Source organism: Zea mays, chromosome 3, assembly GCF_902167145.1.
Source record: "Zea mays cultivar B73 chromosome 3, Zm-B73-REFERENCE-NAM-5.0, whole genome shotgun sequence".
Classification (NCBI taxonomy): domain Eukaryota; kingdom Viridiplantae; phylum Streptophyta; class Magnoliopsida; order Poales; family Poaceae; genus Zea; species Zea mays.
Genome location: NC_050098.1, coordinates 176,384,388 through 176,390,402, shown reverse-complemented (window position 1 = coordinate 176,390,402; position 6,015 = coordinate 176,384,388).

The following is a 6,015-nucleotide window of genomic DNA, read 5'->3' as shown; positions in this document are numbered from 1 at the left end:
AGTGTGAACCTTTTGCACCTGTATAACTTATACACTAGAATAAACTAGTTAGTCCAAAGATTTGTGTTGGGCAATTCAACCACCAAAATTATATAGGAGCTAGGTGTAAGCCTAATTCCCTTTCAATCTCCCCCTTTTTGGTGATTGATGCCAACACAAACCAAAGAAAATATAGAAGTGCATAATTGAACTAGTTTGCATAATATAAGTGCAAAGGTTGCTTGGAATTGAGCCAATATAAATACTTACAATATATGCATGGATTGTTTCTTCATTTTTAACATTTTGGACCACGCTTGCACCACACGTTTTGTTTTTGCAAAATCTTTTGTAAATCTTTTCAAATAGTCAAAGGTAAATGAATAAGAGTTTGTAAAGCATTTTCAAGTTTTGAAATTTTCTCCCCCTGTTTCAAATGCTTTTCCTTTGACTAAACAAAACTCCCCCTAAATGAAATCCTCCTCTTAGTGTTCAAGAGGGTTTCGAGATATTGATTTTTGAAATACCACTTTCGCCCTCTTTTGAACACAAGAAGATACCAAATTGACAATTGAAAATTATATTTTAAAATTAGGTGGGTGGTGGGGTCCTTTTGCTTTGGGCTCTTACTTTCTCCCCCTTTGGCATGAATCGCCAAAAACGGAATCATTAGAGCCCTTTAAATTACTTTCTCCTCCTTTGGTCATAAGTAAAAGAGTGAAGATTAAACCAAAGTAGGAGTCCTTTTGCTTTGCTCTCTCCCCCGAAGATAGAGAGCGGTTCGGAGAGACGACGAAGGATGAGTTACGGAGTGGAAGCCTTTGTCTTCGTTGAAGACTCCAATTCCCTTTCAATACACCTATGACTTGGTTTGAAATAGACTTGACAACACATTAGTCATAGCATATAAGAGACATGATCAAAGGTATATTTACGAGCTATGTGTGCAAGTTATCAAAGGAAATTTCTAGAATCAAGAATATTGAGCTCATGCCTAAGTTTGGTAAAAGTTTGTTCATCAAGTGGCTTGGTAAAGATATCGGCTAATTGATCTTTAGTATTAATGTATGCAATCTCGATATCTCCCTTTTGTTGGTGATCCCTAAGAAAATGATACCGAATGGCTATGTGCTTAGTGCGGCTATGCTCGACGGGATTGTTGGCCATTTTGATTGCACTCTCATTATCACATAGCAAAGGGACTTTGGTTAATTTGTAACCGTAGTCCCGCAGGGTTTGCCTCATCCAAAGCAATTGCGCGCAACAATGACCTGCGGCAATGTACTCGGCTTCGGCGGTTGAAAGAGCGACCGAATTTTGCTTCTTTGAAGCCCAAGACACCAAGGATCTTCCCAAGAACTGGCAAGTCCCCGATGTGCTCTTTCTATTAATCTTACACCCCGCCCAATTGGCATCCGAATAACCAATTAAATCAAAAGTGGATCCTCGAGGGTACCAAAGCCCAAACTTAGGAGTATAAGCCAAATATCTCAAGATTCGTTTTACGGCCGTAAGGTGGGATTCCTTAGGGTCGGATTGGAACCTTGCACACATGCAAAGGGAAAGCATAATACCCGGTCGAGATGCACATAAATAGAGTAAAGAACCTATCATCGACCGGTATACCTTTTGATCCATGGACTTACCTCCCGTGTCGAGGTCGAGATGTCCATTAGTTCCCATGGGTGTCTTGATGGGCTTGGCATCCTTCATTCCAAACTTGTTTAGAATGTCTTGAGTATACTTTGTTTGGCTAATGAAGGAGCCCTCTTGGAGTTGCTTTACTTGAAATCCTAAGAAGTACTTCAACTCCCCCATCATAGACATTGTAGGAAACGGGTGACGCCTAAGAGGGGGGGGGGGTGAATTAGGACTTCTAAAACTTTTACTAAACTAGGCCACAATTAAATCCCTAGAGTAAAACCTATGCAAGTAATCAAACTAGAATGTGCAAACTAGGTTTTGTCTAACTGTTGCTATCTCTACCGCAAAGGCTAAGTTTCAATCTATACTAAATAAATATGAATACAAGATTGAAACTTAAATGCTTAATATAAATGCGGAAACTTAAGGAGCAAAGTAGAGAAGCAAACTCTCGTGGATGACGCCGGTATTTTTACCGAGGTATCCGGAACCGCGCAAGGTCCCGACTAATCCTCGTTGGTGCCCCTATGCAAAGGGAAGCCCACGCGAGGGCCAAGCACCACGGTCGAGTAACTCCGTAGAGAGCCGCGGGCCTTCTCCACGCGCAAGTGGTGCTCCGCTTCCGGCTCCTCTCGGACGCTCCCCGCCGTCTCCACTATCGAGCTTCCGGCCGAAACGCCGTGGGCCTCGTTCCCTCCGGTACACGGTGGCGGCCGTGACACAAACGCGGTTGTCACGGTCTCGCAAGACTCTCGCCCCACTCGGTACAATTACAATGGCCCACGCAAGAGCCGAGGGGTTGTGTGGTTTGTCTAAACTCACTCAACAAACTAGGATTCACCTAGAGCAAGCGCTAATGCGGTCTAACTAACCTAAGCACTTCGCAAAGCACCTACGCTAATCACCGAGTGATTCTATTAAGCACTTGGGTGTTTGAGCACTTGGAAATGTCTACAATATGCCTTGGTATGTTGCTTGGGCTCCCACACTTGAGAATGGCCGGTTGGGGTGGTATTTATAGCCTCCACACCCCCAACTAGCCGTTGGACAGAAAGCAACAGCTTTCTATCGTCGGGTGCACCGGACAGTCCGGTGCACCACCGGACACTGCACAGTAGATGTCCGGTGCACGCCACGTCAGCCGACCGTTGGCGCCTGTAGCACTCGACCGTTGGATCCGACCGTTGCCGTCTGCCCGTTGGCACACCGGACAGTCCGGTGCACACCGGACAGTCCGGTGCTACAGCCAGAGAGTGCCTGCCTGCGGCCTCTCTGCGCAGACAGTCCGGTGCACACCGGACACCAATGTCCGGTGCGCCACCAGGCGCTGGCTGACAACCCTTATCTTGGATTTCTTCGCTGATTTCTTCGGGCTTCTTTGTTCTTGAGTATTGGACTCCTATGCATCTTTTTATGTCTTCTTTTGAGGTGTTGCATCCTCATTGCCTTGGTCCAATTCTCTTCGCATCCTGTGAACTAAAAACAAACACTAGAAAACATATTAGTTCACGGATTGTGTTGTTCATCAAACACCAAAACTCAATTAGCCAAATGGCCCGGGGTCCATTTTCCTTACAATCTCCCCCTTTTTGGTGATTGATGACAACACAACCAAAGCAAGTAAATAATACAAGTATTTGAATGAAAATATGCAATCTACTTGCTAAGATGCATGATTGTCCCACAATGTGATATTATGGACTTAAGCCTCCCCTAACTCCATAATTCACTTACTTCCTATTTTGGACCAAATAACCAAAACCACTGGAAAAACCATTTGTAGATATAAAATTTAAAATTGGTGGTGTTAAAATTTAAAATTGGTGGTGTTTGGTGTTTGATATAGTGTCCTTAAACTTCTCCCCCTTTGGCATCAACCACCGAAAAGGAAGACATTAAAAGCATGTCGGAAGTAAATAAAAGCTTGCCCTCAACAAGAATTGTATCAAATGATATCACTAGAAGGATATTAAATGATACCACTTGAAGGAGTCCTCAAAAGATTACTCCCCCTAAATGAGTATTCTCCTTTAGAAAGAGTTTTTCTCCCCTTTAGAGATGAAGAAATACTCCCCCTGACAGAGATCCTCTACTTAGGAAAAAGCATGTGAAAAATTAGAGGTGCAAGACATGATTTGAAAAGACTAACTTCCCTTATGCATATGTAACAGAATATGAGTTAACTACTTATGCATTTTTAGCAACATGGAAGCATATGATATGAAATATAGTCTAATCAAATTTAGGAGAAGACATGTAAATGATACTGAAAGTAGTCTCAAAAGATACCAATTGAAAGTCAATGGTGAGCTTGAGAGACATGAGAGTTCTTGGAGATTTTGCAGTGGAAGATTGTTGTCTTTCTCCGGGAACTTCATTTTCCTTACAATGAGACTATCACATGAAATAGACTTGAAAAGATGTTAGTCTCAAAGTGTTAGATTATAGAGTAACCTACCCCTAAAGGTGTGCATACAAGTTTTGAATACTTGTAGGAGACATGCACTTTGATTTGATATCAAGAGGGGCAAATTATCCATAATCCTAACTTTGGCACATATAAGTTAAATGATACACTTTGTAGAAATCAAAATTTTCAATTGATGCATCATTTACTATGGAGTGATATAAAAGCTATGTGCCGTGCTTAAATAAACATTTTAAGCCATGTAGGTTTGCTTAAGTATATGAATTTAAATACAAGCAATCCTACCATATGATTTACCTAGTATGCATGATTTTAAACAAAAGTACATGACAAATGTAATACTAGGCAAGGAAGGTAAACTAGATAAAAGATAAATAGATACGCATATCTAAAAACGAGAAATATAATAGAACTAGTTACCTGAGTCATGGGTGGGAAATTTGGGTCCAAAATTTTCACTAACCCACTTGGCAATAAACTTGATCCAATATGATGTATCCCATGATATACATCCCAACTTTGCCAAGTCTCCAAATTTCCCGAAGACCTTCGGTCCACTCACTTCCCTTTCGGAATCCAAACCTTCTTGGTGCTTTTCATGGTTGAAATTATCTCCTTTGGCACCCAGATGCGTTTGGCCCCCTTTCCTTTGTTGGCTTGCTTGTTGGCCTTGATTGCTATCACCTTTCCATTCTTCTTCTTTTTGATTAAGTATGGTGTAGCAGTCTTTTTATCCACCTTTTTGATGTAGGTATTTGAGATTTTGCTCGATGGCTTTTGCTTGAGCTTTTGTCTTTGTTTATCCCCGGTCATTGCCTTGCATTGGAAAGACTTGTGGCCTTCTTTGTGGCATAGCCTACAAATCACAGTTTCTCCCTCCATAGGCTTGTTCACTCCCGCAGTGGTGTTATCCTGTGGAGGTTGGATTTGTTTGGCTTTGCCTTTCTTGTCATACAAAGCCTTGCCAAGGCGAGCCACTTCTTGCTTTAATTGTTCATTTTCCTTTGCAACCTCATTCGTACATGTCTCTACAACAATATTCTCAACAACGACTTGGTTGCAGGGGTTAGAATCATCAATTAAATCAAAGCAGGAAGTAGAAGCATCTTTCTTAATTATTTCAGGTATTTCAACTAAAGATGCTGCTGGGGTGCTACCAATGTTTTCTAGCTTAGTAGTTAGCTCATTATTGTGTATGCTAAGAATTTCCATTTTCTCTAGCAAATTTTCAATAGCTTCTTGGGAGCTAGCTAACTTAGCCTTAAGTTTTTCATTATTTTTAATAAGGCTATCATCGGTAGCAGTGGATGGAGCACTAGATTCTAATAGCTCAATTTTAGTTGATAGCTCACTATTTAAGTTTGCAAAGGTTTCAAATTTTTCTAGCAAACCTTTGTAATCATTTTGGGAGCTAACCAACTTGTTTTTCAAAGTTTTAAGTTGAGCTTTTTGCTTAGTGCAAACATCCTGGAAAAATTCTACGGCTTCCGCAAGCTCATCTAGAGAGGGCTTTCCCTCACCTTCATCATCACTACTACTTTCATCACTAGAGGATGGAATGCTTTTGTTACCTCTTGCCATAAGGCATTTGTGTGATGACTGTGATGATCGTGACGAGGACCGGTGGCTGCGCGTCCTTGGAGGTTCATCTTCACTTGAAGAATCATCCCAAGTTCTAACACTTGTTAGCGCCTTGCCTTTGCTCCTCTCCTTTTTGGGCTTGGTCATATTTGGACAGTTGTCCCTGAAGTGGCCCTTCTCCCCACATGCGAAGCATCCTCTCTTCCTTTGCTTTTTCCTGTCAATGTTAAAGAGAAGATCCTCGACCTGCAGGGGCACACCCATTAGATTAATCTTGCGGATCATCCTCATTACCTTTCCGACGCGTCGGATTGTTTCTTCGTCCTCGGAGGATGATGTGCATGGTTGATTATCTTCATCATCATCACTTTCTTCTTCTTCCT